Source organism: Peromyscus californicus, unplaced genomic scaffold (assembly GCF_007827085.1).
Source record: "Peromyscus californicus insignis strain IS unplaced genomic scaffold, ASM782708v3 Scaffold_17__1_contigs__length_78620276, whole genome shotgun sequence".
In the NCBI taxonomy this organism is placed as follows: Eukaryota; Metazoa; Chordata; class Mammalia; order Rodentia; family Cricetidae; genus Peromyscus; species Peromyscus californicus.
In genome coordinates this window covers 76944078-76960423 of record NW_026294469.1, presented here as the reverse complement: position 1 = coordinate 76960423, position 16346 = coordinate 76944078, and the positions used below count along the sequence as shown (strand labels likewise).

Here is a 16346-nt window from a genome sequence, read left to right as displayed (position 1 = left end):
AGGAAAAATAAATTCCCATTGGCCTACTTATAAACAGTAATAAAATGGGTCTGCTATACATTAGAAGCATATTGTGTTAATTTGTAAAAAAAAAGTGAGTTAAGTTGCCAAAGCCTAAACACACACACACATACACCTATTAATTGCAGGAATTCCACTGAAAATAACTCCACAGAAGGGTAAATGAATTGAAAGAAGGGATAAGCGCTCAGTTTTCTTAAGCTGTCCTCAAGACCAAGCAGGAGTAGGTGCTGGAAGGCTTTCCCACTTGTGGCTGAGCGTGGACGGCCTGGCTCAAGGCGGCCTGGGAATCCCGGGAAGAATTGCAGAGCGTGCTCCCACCCTCTCTACCTGGAGCCCCTGAGGACTGAGACCCGCCCGGGCTGCTGGCTCTGAAAGGGGCGGAGCCGCTCGCACCCGCGGCCCCGGCCCCGCCCCCCGGAGCCCCCTCCCACCCCGACGCCCCGCCTCCCGGGCTGTGCCGAGGGCGCGGGCGGCCCGGGCTGCTGTGCGGCGGCTCCGCTCCCGCCTGGGCCGCGGCCGCGCGCCCTCCCTTCGGGGAGGAGGAAGAGGAGGGAGGAGGAGCGGCCTGAGGAGGGCCGAGCGCGGCAGTCGCGCCGCCGCCGCCGCCGCCGCCGGGAGGAAACGGAGCCGGCGGCCGCAGGGTGAGCGGCGCGAGGGGCGGCGGCGGTGGTGGGGCCCGGGGGCCGGGGGAGAGCCGCGGGGTCGCGTGCGGCCGAGCGCGGGGAGGTGGGAGGGAGGCCCAGGCCCGCGCCCCGACCCTCGGCTCCACGCCGGGCCCGCCGCCGCCGCCGCCGCCGCCGCCTTTGTTGCCCGCGGCCCGCGGCTGTGCGAGGCCGGGGCTCGGCGAGGCCTGGGCGGCGGGGCCTGCGGGCCGGGCCGGGCCGGGCCGGTCGGTCGGGGCTCCCGGAGCGGGACCAGGGGATCGTCGCGGCCGTCCGGACCGGGGGTGGCGCCCAGGGGCCGGAGCGGGGTGCGGCGGAAGGGCCGCGGGAGGAGGGCCGGCCGAGGAGGCGTTGGAACTGCCCCGATCCCGCACAGGCCCTCCTCCCTCCTTGGCGCCCGGAGTTGGCAACTTCAGGTACACACACCATTGTGGGGGCCCCCGAGCGAGCCGCGCCGCCCGTGTTTCCCCGAGCAGGGCCTGGCCCCAAACTTGGAAGAGTTGTGTGCACCCAACTTAGTGTGCAGTCAGAACGCGATCCGGGGTTCCCGTCCCCACTTTTTTGTAATTGGAGGCCGGTGAGACGGAGGTGGAACTCGGGCTTCCGGTGGGGAGATAACGTGGGATTCCTGAAGGTCTCACTAAGGCGGCATGCTGCTGCTGTGCCCGAGGACTGTGCAGTATACTAATTAGAATTATAATGTGAATTAACACACGGGAGACTTCCCAGATACAGGTTTTAATTTACAGTGTTCCTTGGAGTAAAGATAAACTTGTAATCAAACAAAGGTAAACTCCTTCCCCACGCAAAGGTGAAATATCAGCCACAGTAGGGCAGCAGTGTACTTTTAACCCACCAACTCCCACAGTGGAATCCACGTAGTTTGCTTGAATGAATGAATTTCACTTGGAATTCTCAGTGCCGTGGAGGCAGTGAAAATCACGAGTGGTATTGCTTACAGGCTTCACGGATAAAATTCAGAAGAGGTAGTGTATAATCTGTGGCTTTCTTCTGCACTGATTTCTCTTCAGCGCTGCGTGTATGGCTGTGGGAAGAAAGAAGGTTTAGGGTCCGTCCCTGCCCCAGGAAAGTAGGTCACCTTAACCATTCTCCCTAACCCTTGTTTACTTGAGGGCACGACTTCTGGACAGTGGGCTTCGTCAGGGATGTAGGAGAGTTTATTTTCCAGGGCCGGATAGGGTCAGGATGTGCCAAGTTATTTACCTGAACCTCTACCTTTTCTAGGACTCCATTTAGCATCTCTTTAAAGACACTGCTTGTTTGCTTTTATCTTTTAAGACATCCTCTGAATTGGTCCCTGGCCCTGTTCTTTTCCCTTCTGACCATGGAACTAAAACACTGTCTCCCTCAGGGATCCTCTGAGTGCCCTCCCCTGTTAGGACACCTGCAGGGAGTGGCCAGGCAGGGATTTGGGTGCCAGCCGAAGCACAGGGTGTGGTGTGGAAAAGTGCTGCTGTACCAACTGGATTCCAAGACATTTACCTTCCCATGTGCTTCTCCAGTCTTGCTGTAGAATGGAGAAACCGTTGTTTTTAAGAGCTGTCTTTTCAGAGAATAGAAACCAAGTGCCTTCGTGACCTTCTTGTGTAACTTCATCCTTAGAGAAAACCCTGCTATTTTTTTGCACTGTGGACAGTTTTAGGAAACTTTGCGTTAGCAAGAGAATCTCTCATTTTGCTTACAGAGGTAATTGTGTGATTTTATTTAAAAGTCCTGAGGTACATGGAAAGGAGGCAAAGCCTTTATGTCCATTTCTGAGTTCTTGGTGGTCACTGGCACTCTCAAGAAAATGTGTTCACAAGAAACAGGATGATACACACATATGTGTACGGCACTGGAGTGTGAGGCTTCTCTTCTGACCTCTTGCAGTTGTAAAGGTGGTGCTGATATCTGGGGTACCTCTCTGTACTTTTGTAAAATTATTATTTTCATGAAGAATCAGAGTGTGGCTGTCTTAAACTGGCTGTCTTGTTGATATCTAAATGATCATATTTAAGATTTTCGTTTTCATACTGCACACAGAATATGACATGTGTTAGGGTGTTGATTCACTAGCATTGTGACCTTGAACAGACTTTGGATCTCTTGAGTCTTATGCTCAAGTGGATCTAAATCTATCTCACAGGTATATTAAGTATGTATTTTATTTGAAGTAAATTCAAACTCTTAATTGGGCTACAGGATTTCTGCATAGGTTTGCACCTTGTCTTATACCATAGTCATACCCCGGCCCTTCCATTCCTCAGCATTCCATGCTGCTTTCCAACACCCAGCCTTGATACACTGGTTCCGTTAACCCTCAGTGTTACAGAACATGGGAAGGTAAATGTCTACCAGGGGCTACTTGTGTGGCCTTATAGCCAGTGTCCACACCTCAGAGAACCTTCCTAAGTACCTTGGAGTAACAAATTGGCGTGTGTCCTTCAGACATGCTGTCTAATTATTCTCTTCTTTCTGCTCTGTTCTCATACAAGTTCATAGGGTATACGCCTGTGATGGTCTCTTTTCCCTTTGTGTCCTTAACATATCCTGTGGAACGTGCACACTGAGCAGGGTCCTAGTGTGCAGAAAGTGTATGTAGTACTCATCATATGAAAGAAAGAAGCTCGATGTGTAGGTATTAGGTAGCCTTTGGTATTGTGTGCTGTTGTCTTTGTCCCAGCTGGCCTGCTCAAGTGAATACACATGACAGTGGTAAAATCCGTATGACCCAAACAGCCCTTCACAGAGAACTGTTTCCCTGTGGAGCCATCATGTATGTGAGTTTCTCATGAACCAAACTGGCTTAGGGCACAGATGGACAGATCTGCCTCACTTTCATAAGGGTGGTTGTTTGCCAGTGTGGAAAGTAACTATTCTGGAGCATATTTCCTCACTGTTCCTTTACATAGCTCAGTGAAGTCAGGCCTCAGTTATCTGGAACCTCTTGGCAGCCGCAGTTTTCAACAGAGAATCAAGCAAGAAAGAAAAACCAATTTGTAATTAGAAATGCCAGACACTTAGAAGATTGATTGCAGCAGTCTTTCATTGGAACACAAATCTAGATTGAATTTTAACACTTTGATTTTGTAGAATAGCTTTTTTAAAAGTTTTGTTTCATCTGTAAAGCAATAGTTTCTGAGGTGAGATAAAAAATCGAGAGTGCATGTGACTAGGTTGATGTTTAGAATATAGCAAGTGATGATAGTAATAATTAGTTTAAAATGTGCTTGGGTCGGTCAACAGGAATATGCTGAGGAACCAGCAATGTCTCTGTATGATGCAGACATTCTTCTTAAAGAAGCCAATGTGAGAAAAGGGTATAAGACAGTGGTAAGAGAAATGGACATGGGAGGGGAAAGCAACTGGGCATCTGCATGGATAACTGGTAGTGTAAAAGCTGCTCTGTGTGTGTGTGTGTGTGTGTGTGTGTGTGTGTGTGTGTGCGCGCGCGCGCGTGTGCTGTATGTGTGGCAGGGGTTCACAGGTCACAGCATGGGTGCCAGGGGAGCTTGACTGTTGGCTTAATACTCTTAGATGGTGTGAATGAAGTTCCTCGACGTGTGGTATAAAGCTGTCTTCCTCTTTATAGCCACCTCACTAAAGTATTGTCTTAAAATTATTGAAAAGGTTTTGAAGACAAATTATCCCATTTTCCCATAGCCAACTCTTGGACATTAGAGAAGAAAGAAATGATGGAATAGAAGATGTCTAAAGACCTTAGTGGCAGTGTGAACTTGTGTTTAAACTACCTCCTTACAAAGGCATAGGATTGCGTGGCTCCTATTAGATAAAGATTTTTACCAAAACCTAATCATTTAGTTTTGATCTTTATAATTAGCTTGGTTTACTAAGTGCTTCAGAGAGCCAGTGTAGCTAGAGTTTTCCTGCCTGGACCACAGTCAGGACAAATCTCTGTCACCTGCCAGTCCCACAGCCACTCAGACCCAACCAAGTAAACACAGAGACTTATATTGCTTACAAACTGTATGGCTGTGGCAGGCTTCTTGCTAACTGTCCTTACAGCTTAAATTAATCCATTTCTATAAATCTATACCTTGCCATGTGACTCGTGGCTTACCGGCATCTTCACATGCTGTTTGTCATTGTGGCGGCTGGCAGTGTCTCTGACTCAGCCTTCCACTTCCCAGCTTTATTCTCCTCCTTGTCCCGCCTATACTTCCTCCTGCCTGACTACTGGCCAATCAGTGTTTTATTTACCAACCAATCAGAGCAACACATTTACCATACAGAACATCCCACAGCAAGCCAGTCTTTGCTGTAGACATTATTCTGACCATAGTGTCAGAAGTGTCAAATGATTGAAGCAACAGTGTCAACACTCTGAGGTTAAGTTCTCATTGGTGATGTACTACTTTGCATGTGTGTTACTTTCCTTGCGCAAATTTTGTTTTGATATTTATAATACATTATTCCAAAAGTTTAGCTTTGGGTTTTTTGTTTGTTTGTTTTATCTTTTTTCCCCCCCAGACAAGGTTTCTCTGTGTAACCTGTCCTGGAACTCACTTCTGTAGACCAGACTGTCCTTGAACTCACAGAGATCTACTTGCCTCTGCCTCCTGAATGCTGAGATTAAAAGCATGTGTTACACCCAGCAAGCTCTGTTTTCAATTGAAATAGTACCTTCAGTGAGTACTTGTCTGTTGGCATCCCTTTTAATGAAAAAAACAAAAAACAGCTCCCATATTTAGGGAATAATGTTACCAAATATCACAGACTGGTGGAATATATAAACAAGTAGGAAGTGTCTTGATTTTTGTACTTTTATACATCTGTAAAATTGTAATTTCAGGCTAGAAGGAATTCAACAGATTATGGTCAGTCTTCATTCTTTTACAGATGATTAAATAAGTAAATAAATTCAGACCAGTGTTTATGGAGTTAGTCTATTTGTATGTCAGTTCTTTATAGCATTTCAACATGGCATCTCATGCACATATCTCTTCTTGATATTGATGCAAGTGGTTTAATTTAACCCTGGAAGTTGGGCATTTGTACTTCTGTCTTCATGGACAATCTCCTGGGTTTGGCTAGGGGAGATATAGAAGCAGGGACAGAAAGAGCCCGTGTATCAGTCTGGAAGTTGTTTGGCAAGGGGAATCCCTTGTTCTCCTTGAGTTGCTGGAACTCACACCTGTAGAAACTTCTTGGAAAGGGAGGAAGCAGTACCTGTCTGGCTTTGTCTTGTGTGTCAGAAAATGCTTGCTCCAAGTATTTGGTTTATAGTCTGGCTATGTATAGAATTTTAGGTACAGTTTACTCAGAAATAGGTTATGTGGCACTGATGGATTAACCCTAAAATCTCAGTGTGTTATGAAGGGTGACAGTTGGCTTTTTGCTTTCCTAGTTTTTGGAGGCATGGGATCCTTATGACTTCTTTTGGGTCTGTCTGTTCTTCTGCAATTGCTGTCCTATGACTCCAGGCAAGTGGAGAGGATAACGGGTTGATTCACTGTTAATCCACTACCCAGACTCTATTGTGTGGTCTTGCAAGAATGCCAGGGAATGTGGAAGATTCAAGGAGAGCTACTGAACTGTTGTGGTGATGGCCGCGGAGGTTTGAAAGCAATGCCATTGTCTCCGGCCTTCACTATTACCTTGGGGCAGCTACCACTTGTTTATAGCAGTTGTGTGTCTCCAGAAGTCTTTTGTTGTTTTTGTATTATCTAGTAAATACTAAAGTTTCTCAGTGGTATGTCTCGTCCTTATTCTTTTATTCATAGAATGTAATATTCCATTGATTTTAGACTTAAAAGACTTTAAACTTTTCCTTTGTAATTTCTTCCCCCTAGTTTTTATGATTTTTTTTTTTTTTTACTTCTCTGAAGCTCTTTGTTGGCTACAGGAAGTCCTGGATTGATTGATTTATTAGTTATTTTCTCAGTTTTTCATGTCAATCTTTTGGGGGCGTTTTTGTTGTTATATATAAATGTTTCACAATTAATTTTGGCTTTATTACCCTCCTGCACCTCTTTAAAAAAATAACCTTGGACTTGTTTCAAATTTGTGATCTTTTCTCAGGCCTATTTCTTCTTTCTTCCCTTCTAGGACTGAATTTACTTACTTATTTTTTCCAGTGCTGGATCTGGAAAGCAGGACTTGGCACATACTAGGCAGGTGTACTATCCCTGAGCTGGGTGCTGCAGCTCAGGCTTGTCTCTACCAGTTCACATTGTTCCCACGGGTCATACTTTTCTTTTGCTTTCAGGTTTTCATTGTGTATGGGGGAATGGTAGTATGCTCATCAGATTTTTGTCAACTGGACACAAGCTACAGTTATTTGGGAAGAGGAACTCTAAATTGAGAAAATGCCTCCATAAGGTTTGCCTGTGGGTAAGTCTGTAGTACAGTTTCTTGATTAATGATTGATGTGGGAGGGCCCAGCTCTTTGGGAACAGTGACACCTCTGGGCAGGTGGTCCTGGTTGATAAAGAAGGCTGAACAAACTATAAGGAGCACTGGTAAGCAGTGTTTCTTCATGGCTTCTGTTCCAGTTTTTCCAGGTTCCTGCCTTGAGTTCCCACCCTGACTTCCCTCTGTAATGGACTGTGGTCAGAATGTGTAAGCCAGATAAACCTTTTCCTCCCCAAATTGCTTTTGATCATGGTGTTTTATCATAGCAATAGAAACTCCAGTCAAGAAGGTAGCAGTTAACATGTATGCTCATTTTTGTTGGTGATGGAGATTTTTGTTGCCGCTTGTTTTTTGAAATAGTTTTGCTATGATGCCAAGACTGAAACTCACTGTAGTCTAGGCTGGCTTCAAACCTCCATTCTTGTGCCTCAACCTCTCAAGTGATAGGATTATAGGCCTCTATCACATACTCTGCTCAAAAACTATATTGTTAATAAATCAGGACCTCACATAAAACTAGCAGCTAGCTGGTGTAACTTGAATCTTAAAAGGTCTTATTAATAAAAACAAAACCAGGAGCCAGATATTGAGGTGAATGCTGAAAGATCCGAGAAACAGAACCAGCCACAGTTAACCTCACCTCGACAATTCCTCAGCTGATCTTGTTTCCTCAAACTGGAAACCTCTGTGTCCTCACCCGAATGGATCTCAGCTGAACTGCTGCTCCAAAGCCTAAAAGCTTAACAGAGGCTCTAGATCCTGGTCCTCACGCCTTATATACCTTTCTGCTTCCTGTCATCACTTCCTGGGATTAAAGGCATGTGTCACCATGCCTGGCTGTTTCCAGTGTGGCTTTGAATTCACAGAGATCCAGAGGGATCTCTGCCTCCAGAAGGCTAGGATTAAAGGTGTGTGTGCCACCATTTTCTGGCCTCTATGTCTGTCTAGTCATTGTTCTGTTCTCTGACCCCAGATAAGTTTATTCGGGTGCACAGTATTTTGGGGAACACAATATCACCACAAGCAGGCTTGCCCCCCACCCCTCCTTTTTTCCCCCTTGTGTTAGAGCTCAAACCCAAGCCTTGGTTATCCATGTTAGGCAAGCAAGTACTTTACCACATTCTGCATCTCCTGCCCAAGGCCTGTTAAGCTACACTGGGCAACATGAGTAGTTTTAAGTTGTATTGTTTTGGAGAGTCCAGTCGGTGGACACGTGGAGATAGATGACAATTTATAGGAGTTGGTTCTCTCCTTTCACTGTTTAGGTTCTGGGGGACTGAAATTCAGGCCATCAGGCTTGGCAATATCAGTATCTTTTACCTGTTAAGCCAACTCACTAGCCCAAGTTGGATCATTTAATAGGTAGACGCCGGGCGTGGTGGTGCATGCCTTTAATTCCAGCACTTGGGAGGCAGATGCAGAGGCAGGCAGATCTCTGTGAGTTCGAGACTAGCCTGGTTTACAGAGTGAGTTCCAGGACAGCCAGGGCTACACAGAGAAACCCTGTTTCTAAAAACCAAAACAAACAAACAAACAAAAGGTAGAAGGAGACCTCATCTTTGGGAACTCTCAGTAATTGATTATTTTAGATAATTAGTTTACAAAGCAAGCAATCTTTTTATGAGATTGTTAAATTTTTTGCTTAGTAGGGTTGCATTGTTTAAATGATTATTATTATTCTCTGAGCTCTAATGATTAATGGATAAAGTTTAATAGTAAATCTTCTGTTATTCTAAAATCTCATTCTTAATTTAAGTGTAATTTAGAAAATGCAGGGTTTTTTTTACATAAAGCTCATAACTTATGGCAGAGATAATAAGAATTATATGTTCTATATGCAAAAGCATTTGATTGATGAACAAATTTCTTTTTAGATTGGAGTTTCTGTACCATCTATAGACTTCAGCAATTTGTTTCTTTTTAGTCATTATTTGTATGTCTGTGTTGCCTTCAGAATCTGAGTTAAGTGCCAGGGTGGCAGTGGTGGCGATTGCCTTTAATTCCAGCACTTGGGAGGCAGAGGCAGGCAGATCTCTGAGAGTTCAAGGCCAGCCTGGGCTACAGAGCTGGTTCTAGGACAGCCAAGGCTACACAAAGAAACCCTGTTTTGGAGAGAAAAAAAAGAAGATGAGTTAAACTTTTTGACTATAATAGTTTAGTACATTGAAGAGATTTTTATTTATGAGCAAATTATATCTCTAGAGAAAATGCAAATTCTTGAAAAAATCACATAGTAGCATTATTTTGCTGTACTACCTCTGCTCCAGAATAAAAACAAGCTGGCAAAATACAGATCTTTGGATTTTTATGTAGTTGTTCAGTTTGTCCAGAATTCTTAAAGAACTTTATCTACTTGGCAGCTTCATCAGAAAAGTCACACTGATTTTGTGGGCAGTGAAAATGGTGAGCATTTTGGGGAAGTGAAATGTTTCAGCTAATACCATTCTGTGGACATTTATTAAAATGTTAGTTGATTTTAATTTTCAACTGTCAGTAATATGTATCAGTAAATTCTATTAAAACAGTTACATTTATAACAGAGGACAGGGTTTATGACATTACATAACTTATCACTGAGTATTACAATAGATCTTTTCAAATAGTCAGCTGTAATTGTGCCTTAGTCAATAAAATGGGTATGTGGGGATCGTTAGGATTTGATAGTAAGTTGGGTAGCATGCACATGATTTCCTTTATCAGTGTTGCCCAGGTGCCACTTGTTTATTATTGAGGAAACAGTTTGTTGAAATGTCTGTCAGTTGTTTTATAGATGACCTGGCCCAGGTATGTAGGTGTGTTAGTTACCATGTATTTTTAGTACAATTATCAATTTCCAGCATGAAAACTGGTGGTTTCCATTGTGACACTGTCCAGAGTAGCACAGACCCCACAGGTAGGAGCTTAGTCCGCAGACTTTCCCCATTCAGATGCCAGCTTGACGTCCTGGCCAGCCATTAAGTCAGAGGTTCCTAGTGAGGACCTCTTCTGATTAGTTAATTTGTAGAACTCAGTGAAAGACTTAGTTGACTGATTTATTATAAGGATTACATGCCAGGAACAGCTGAGGAGAAAGGCTGCATGGGATGAGGTGTTGTATGTGATTTGCAGCACCTATGCCCTCTTGTCATGCCCAACTCTCCAAATACTTATTGTGTCCAGAAGTTGGTGATCCGGTTAAAGAGTGTTTATAGTGCCCAATCAGTCTCTTAACTCATCCCTTCCCTCTAGGATGTGGGGGGTGGGGCTAAAAGTTCCCACTCTGTAATCTAAGTCACTTCATTGGTTTAAACTCTGGTATGATTGAAAGTCACCTGCCGTATCTAGGAAGATACTTTAATCACTCAGGAAATTATAAGGTTTACCATAGCCTTCATCTTTAAAGCATGCAGAGAGACTTGTATGTTTAACTTGCAGAGCAAGTTTTACATGCACTTTTCTAAGAATCTTTTATTATAACCTATTTATTACATTCCTGCTACATTCAATAGGAAATAAATGTTCACTTACAAAAAAGTTAATGCAGCTAGCCTTTAAAAATTAATGAAATGAATGTTCATTTTTCCTTAATTACTTTATTCATTAACAGGTTGCACTTTAAAAAGTAGTAGATATCTCATGCGTTTAATCCCAGAACTTGGAGGTAGAATCAAGTAGATCCCTATGCCTTTGAGGGCAGCCTGGTCTACATACTGAGTTCCAGACCACCAGGCTACAAAGTGAGGTACAGTCGCCAAAAAAAAAAAAAGTGGTACACAATCTACCAATTCAGTGCTGTCTTTTGGTGTATACAGACATTTAAATCTATTATGCCCATTTTACACCTGTGTTGGCACTTGCTAATTCAAACCACGTATAATATCATAGGAAATATTTGGTCTTCGTCTCAAGTTCCATCCAGAAGAGGCTGGAGGGAAACCAGCAAGGGAGTCTAAAAGTGAGGTGCCCTTGTAGCAAAGACACAAATGTATTGACAAGTTTCAGTAGCATCTTAGATAAGGACTGAGCACTTAGCCCCAGGCTGCATGTGCTGTGTTGGAGATGGCTGTGGCTGGTTAAGAGACTGTGGAAAGTAGGAATTATTGCTGCTGATTTTACAAAGGTCTTTGGTGACCACTGCTATGAGGGGAGCATATTCTAGGGAATATGGCTTGCAGAAAGTGGGATATTTATGTGAGAAATAACATTTTTAGTAATGATCCAACGAAGGGGAAATTGTTAGGAGATGAGGTGTGTGAAGACAATGCTGTAGTGCCTTTAGAAAGGAGCTGAGGAGTCTATGTGTAGCAGATACTGCTAAGTAGATTGACACATGGTAAAATCTACCATTTCCTCTTTTCCTTCAGTTTTGGGTGCTGAGCTTTAAGCATAGGACTTCATGCTTGTTGGGGAGGCTCTCCACAGCTGAGCTTTATCCCTAGCCATGAAGTTTCCTCTTGATGACTTATTTTCTCTGGAATTAGAGCCGGGCCATCAGCTAAGATTGAAGATGGAGTATTTAAATGTGAGGAAAGATGTGGGTGGAGTGGTTAGCAACAAAAGAGAATGAACCAAAAAAAAAAAAAAAAAAAAAAAGTTGATTTCGAGGTAGCATTAAGAATTAACCTCAGCTGTCGATCCAAAGTTCGTGAGATCCTTTGAGCTTGGTTCAGCTTGGTTCAGTTGTCTCTGTAGATTTCTCCATAATGATCTTGACCCCCCTGGTGCTTGGTTGTGGATCTCTGCATCTGCTTCCATCAGTTACTGGATGAAGGTTCTATGATGACAGTTAGGGTGTTTACCAATCTGATTACCAGGGTAGGCCAGTTCAGTCCCACTCACCACTATGGCTAGTAGTTTAATCTGGGGTCGTCCTTGTGGATTCCTGGTGGAACCTGTGTGGGATTGGACTGGACCCTCTGCATACGGGAGACAGTTGTGTAGCTGGATCTGTGTGAGGGGCCTCTGGCAGTGTGATCAGGGTCTATCCCTCGTGCATGAGCCGGCTTTCTGGATCTTATTACCTACGGTCGGACACCTTGTTCACCCTTGATGCAGTGGGGAGGGACTTGGTCCTGCCTCAACTGAATGTACCAGGCTTAGCTGTCCCTTCATGGGAGAACTTAGCCTGTTGGAGAAGCGAATGAGGGATGGGGGGTGGAGCGAGAGGAGGGATGAGGGGGAGATCTGTAATTGGTATGCAAAATGAATAAAATTTTTTTTAAATTTTAATTCAACAAGAAATAAAAAAATTAACCTCAGATATATGGCCCTGAGAACTAAAGGAGACCAATCTGAATGCCTGTTTTTCCAGCCATTTTCAGCTATGCAGGTGTGGCCTAGGCAAAGACATAACCGCTGCTCTAGTGTAAGTGGAGGGAGGAAACTGACTGGGTGTCTGCAAGGGAGTGATTACTGTGGTTAGCTGTGGTCCATAAATTGAGTAGGGAGGGAGATGTGCTATTGAAAATAGGCTTGTCATTTAAATTTTGAATATATAAGGCCAGTCGACCATGACTCACTCTGTGTGTGTGTGTGTGTGTGTGTGTGTGTGTGTGTGTGAAATCTTTTCTTATTTTTGTTTGTTTCTTTTTTCTTTTTCTTTTTTTTAAGATTTATTTATTTATTCATGTATTCTATGTATATGAGTGCTCTGTCTTCATGCACACCAGAAGGAATCTGATCCCATTACAGATGGTTGTGAGCCACCATGTGGTTGCTGGGAATTGAACTCAGAACCTCTGGAACAGCAGCAGTCAAGTACTCTTAACTGCTGAGCCACCTCTTCAGACTGTGTGTAAAATCTTGTGTATATCAGCATAAAAATTTCATGTCAGATTCACAAAATGTTCTTTCCCATAGATAAAAAAGAGGAGGACGTATTGAGGTTTTACTAAAGCAAAAATAATAGTCTCATCCATTGACTTACTTTTTGTTTGTGAATTTGTTTGTTTGTGAAATAACTTGACTCCCCAAAGGAAACTTTCTGCTTTGCTTGAAACTGGTGGATGTACTTGGCCATTCCCACGTAAAATCAGTTTTCAGAAAAACAAAAACCTCACAGATTTTACTCACTTAAAAACACTCCAAGTTCATATTAACTAACATGTCTAAAGAATTCTGCCATCTAACAACAGCTCTTTCTGGTCCACTTTACTCCCTATTCTTTCTACATAATTGAGACCACACTTTACATATAGTTTTATTTCCTGTGTTTTGCACTTAACAAATGAACACTACGAGCTCTCCCCGTGTTATTTATAGCTGTATAAATACCAATTTCAGAGTGCTCCAAGTTCCATTGTGTAGCTGTGCCAGCATTTGTTTTACTGCTTTCATACTGTTGGAAATTAGGATGTTTTTGATTTTTAAAACTCAATTATTTTTAATCATAATTCAGGGAGCATTGTTATTTCTTTAAATGTAGAAAAAATAGTATTGCCAAGAGAGAGTATGATAATTTTTAAAAGTTGAATATTGCCGAATTAATTTGCAGATCTTTTAAGCAATGGCTAATTGATTAAAAAATTTTTGGCTAATTTGACTTGAAAAATGCTCTTACTGGTTTTTTACTTTGATTCTTATGAGGGTCAATATTTTCTCTGACACCAATTAGTTATCCAAGTGGAAAATTTAATCCCTACTTCATATAAATTAGTATGACTAACCAAAAACTTAAATATAAATGGCAATTTTTTTTTGTAGAAAACACAGGCAAAACTGTATTTCAGTGTCAAAAGGATTTCTTGAGGGAAAAAAGGGTCAAAAGAGTGCAAGAGAGACAGAGACAAAGACAAGACAGAAGGACATAATCATTATGTAGCAAGGGAAAATGCAGACAAAGCAGGAAACAAGGGAATCTGTGGGACTGATAGATTTCTAGGCATCTAGAATGTATCATAAGTTCTTTGTATAATGAAATAGAGCTATTTAGACGATTCTGAGTGGTCCCTGTTTTTATTAATTGATCATTGGTGTTAAACAACTTGTTTGTGGGGCATGAGATAGCTCAGTGGATGACGGTGCTCACTATCAGGGTGATGACCCAAATTGTGTAGAAAGAACGCAGCTCCTGCAGGTTGTCCGATACAAACACATTACATAAAGCAATCCTGACAGCACAGCCCACACAGACACATAAAGATACAAGCCTTCAGTTTGATCATAATGATTTCTACATGTTGTCAAATTTGGTTTGCTGATACTGAGTTAAGGCTTTTTGGATCACTGAGGAATACCCACCTCCAGTTCTCTCAGTGTGTTTGGCTTTGGTATCAGGTAGTACTGACTGCCTGGAGTAATTTACAAATTATCTCTTTCTTTATCATCTGAAAGAATTTGTTAGAGATTTCCTGCTATCTATCTTACAAGTTTCTACGTTGTCATTCACTGTGTGTGTGTGTGTGTGTGTGTGTGTGTGTGTGTGTGTGTGTGTGTATTTTTCCCCCTGGGTTGAGTTCTATATTATACTTGCTATTCCTTAGAATTGGCTTGATTTAAACTGTATGTTCTCAAGGGTCTCCTGTGTGCCGTCCACACTGGCCTCAAATTCAATTACTGGGATTACATGAGTGTGTTTATAAACTGCTTTTCCAAGCACCACTTTATTTATATATATATATATATATATATATATATTTTCTGTTTGAAGTATGTTTTAAACTTACGGCTTCTGGTCTTTAGTCCATGGATTATTTAGAAGTATTTTGTTTAATTTCCTAATACTTGATGGTTTTCCAGATTTATTTCTGTTGTAGATGTATAATTTAGTTCTGTTGTGATCAAAGAACATATCCTATATGATGTCAGTCCTTTTAACTTTGTTGAGTCTTGATTTTGTCTATCCTAAGAATGAAAACTTAAAAACAACATTCAAAGCTGTTGTTAGTGTTCAGTTCCCAGGTTGAGCATCTGTCATCCAGAGTGTTTGAGACAAGTGTTTCTTTCTGATTTTGGATTCTTTTCAGAGTTTGAATATTTGATTGTATATAATGAGATGACCTAGGGAAGAGTCTGCGATTGAACGCACAATTCTTGTGTTTTGTGTTCCCTTAGTGTACATAGCATGACGGTGATACTTTTATTTTTCTCAGCCTTTCCTTTTGGCTATAATCCATCACACCAGGTTAGGTGTGAAATTGTCAAAATGTTGGATTTCTGTGTGTTTCAGGTTTCAGATTTTTAGTTTAGGGATCTTCAACCTCCTAACCTCTCACCCTTTCTCTTTCTCTTCCTTTTTTCCCCCCTCTCTCTGCTTCTTTTGTCTGTCTTTCATTCTCCTTTCTTCTCTTCCCCCATTCTTCCATCTCTCCCCCCCCCCCCCCCCCCCCCCCCCACAGTGGGGATTGAACTCAGGCTTTGTTTCTGTCAGGAAACTGTGTTTACTAGTGAACTGGGAGCCTGTCTTTTTGAAATCTGTAAGTGTTATTGAATTGTTTATTTCTCCTTTCACATCTTTACTTTATGTACTTTGGGGTTTAATGTTAACCACTATGCATTTATAGTTACTATATCTTGATGATATATCAACCTTCATTTCATTTTAAAGTGTCTGTTCTCTAGTAGTACTATGTTTAAGTCTCTAGTAGTACTTACTCTCTTAAAGCTTGTCTTTTTTCTAATGTTAGTTAAGCTATTTTAGCTCTCTTGGTTACTCCCTTGGTATTCTTTTGTATCCTTTCAAATGATATGTATGCATCATTCATATTAGAGGAATCTTATAGATAGCATGTCTTAGTTTGTTTTCTGTTTCTGTTGTAAAACACCATGGCCAAAAGCAGCTTGGAGAAGAAAGGGTTTATTTGGCTTACATATTCTGGTTTAGAGTCCATTGAGAGAAGTCAAGATAGGAACTCAAGGCAGGAACCTGGAGGCAGTAACTGAAACAGAAGCAATGTGGGATTGCTCTTACTTACTGGCTTGCTCTCATGGGCCTGCTCTCTGTACAAATCACGGCCACTTACTCAGCAGTGGCCCTCCCCACAGTACCCACATCCATGTCAATCAAGAAAATGTGCTGAGATGGTGCCTGCTTTTAATCCCAGCACTCTGGGAGGCAGAGGCAGACCAGGCTCAGAGTTGAAGCCAGCCTAGTGTGCATAGTGAATTCCAGTGCTACACAAGAGACATTATCTCAAAAAACAGCCTTCCCCTCCCCCACAAAAAAGAAAGAAAATATCTCCGTAGACTTACCTACAGACAATCTGATGGAAGCATTTCCTCAGTTGAGGTTCTGTTGATCCCACTGATCAAGAATAAGACCACTACCACATTTTAAAGCCAAATTTGAAGCAAGCTTTAATTAAATAC

The 16346-nt window shown here is 42.4% G+C and overlaps 1 protein-coding gene across 3 annotated transcripts in view; it reads left to right on the top strand.

Moving 5' to 3' along the window:
• Window positions 1–493: 493 nt before the first annotated feature.
• Socs6 (suppressor of cytokine signaling 6) overlaps window positions 494–16346 on the top strand; it is a 31329-nt gene continuing 15476 nt past the window's right edge. The window contains exons 1-2 of one of the 3 annotated variants that reach the window (XM_052742731.1): window positions 494–665; window positions 6916–7040. The gene's annotated coding sequence lies outside the window, so the exon portion shown is untranslated. Of the gene's footprint in view, window positions 666–998; window positions 1103–6915; window positions 7041–16346 lie in introns of those variants that run through there. The other 2 variants (XM_052742732.1, XM_052742733.1) reach the window with 2 other exon arrangements.